The sequence below is a fragment of the Oryctolagus cuniculus genome, chromosome 18, assembly GCF_964237555.1.
Source record: "Oryctolagus cuniculus chromosome 18, mOryCun1.1, whole genome shotgun sequence".
Lineage (NCBI taxonomy): Eukaryota > Metazoa > Chordata > Mammalia > Lagomorpha > Leporidae > Oryctolagus > Oryctolagus cuniculus.
In genome coordinates, this window is record NC_091449.1 from 35,813,990 (window position 1) to 35,815,251 (window position 1,262).

The following is a 1,262-nucleotide window of genomic DNA, read 5'->3' on the forward strand; positions in this document are numbered from 1 at the left end:
TAATTTATTCGCAGAAAATAAAGAGTACACAGGAAATTTCCAAGTTGATGACTTCATAAGCAGGGGAAATGGGTATCTATCAGAAGGAAATGAATTTGTAAGAGGGGAAGTTCTTGTCATCACATGTAGGGTGAGCACAAATTCAGAGAGGCACAGTTGCACACATGCTCCGGTTTAGATTGTATGCTATGCTAACAAGACAGAAGCCTTTCCTAGGGCAGAGATTTTAGTATTCAAGTAAAGCAGTGGGGTGCATAGATCCAGCCATCACTCAGGACGCCCTCGTCCCGTCTCAGGGTGCATTCTTTTTTTTTTTATTATTGTATTTAATGAACATAAATTTCCAAAGTACAGCTTATGGATTACAATAGCTCCCCCCCCATAACTTCCCTCCCACCCGCAACACTCTCCTCTCCCACTCCCTCTCCCCTTCCATTTACATCAAGATTAATTTTCAATTATCTTTATATACAGAAGATCAATTTAGCATATATTAAGTAAAGATTTCAACAGTTTGCATCAGGGTGCATTCTGGTCTATTTTCTGCTGATGCATTTGGGAGGCAGCAGCTGATGGCTTGTGTGCCAGGGTTTCTGCCCTGTGTGGGAAGCCCGGATGGAGCTTCTGGCTTTGGCCTAGCCTACTCCGGCATAGCCTCAGCTGTGGTGGACATTTGGGAAGTAAACCAATAGATGTAAGTTCTCTCCCTCTGAATGTCTTTCCCTCTCTTGGTTACTTTACCTTTCAAAGAAATAACTAATCTTTAAACATGAGCAGGGCCTCATTCTAGATGAGAAGTGGCACTGTGGATCATGGTGTCCAAAAAAGGTTACTGTGTCTAAATTGAGACACAGGCCATGCTTCCATCACAGTAAATGTAATGCAGTGGTGACAATGAGAATTATATTTTTGCAAAAAAAAAAAGTTAAATTTTTTTTAATTAAAAAATAAAAAGGTAGCAAAGGGTAGCCTTTGGGTGCTTTTTGACCCATCTGCAGAGGTTGCTTTTACAGTAGGATCTAGACTAGTCCAGGCAGTTGCATCTCTCCCTGAGATCATCAACAGCCATCTCCTGTTGCTTTTTCAGGCACATTAGTAGGGAACTGGATTGGGAGTTGAGCAGCTGGGACTTGAACTGGCACTCATATGGGATGCTGGTGTCACAGGTGGCAGCTTAAACCACTGCATCACCATGCCAGCCTTGTGATATATAATTCAAGGAGTTATTTCTACCTCCACTCTGCATTAGCCATCTATGTAAT

General features: G+C 42.1%; 1 non-coding gene across 1 annotated transcript; it reads left to right on the top strand.

Annotated features, from left to right (window-relative positions):
* The first annotated feature begins 777 nt into the window (after positions 1 to 777).
* LOC127491425 (small nucleolar RNA SNORA1) lies at positions 778 to 909 on the top strand. The gene has a single exon (XR_007920085.2). It is a non-coding gene; the product is annotated as a small nucleolar RNA SNORA1 (small nucleolar RNA).
* Positions 910 to 1,262: the final 353 nt, after the last annotated feature.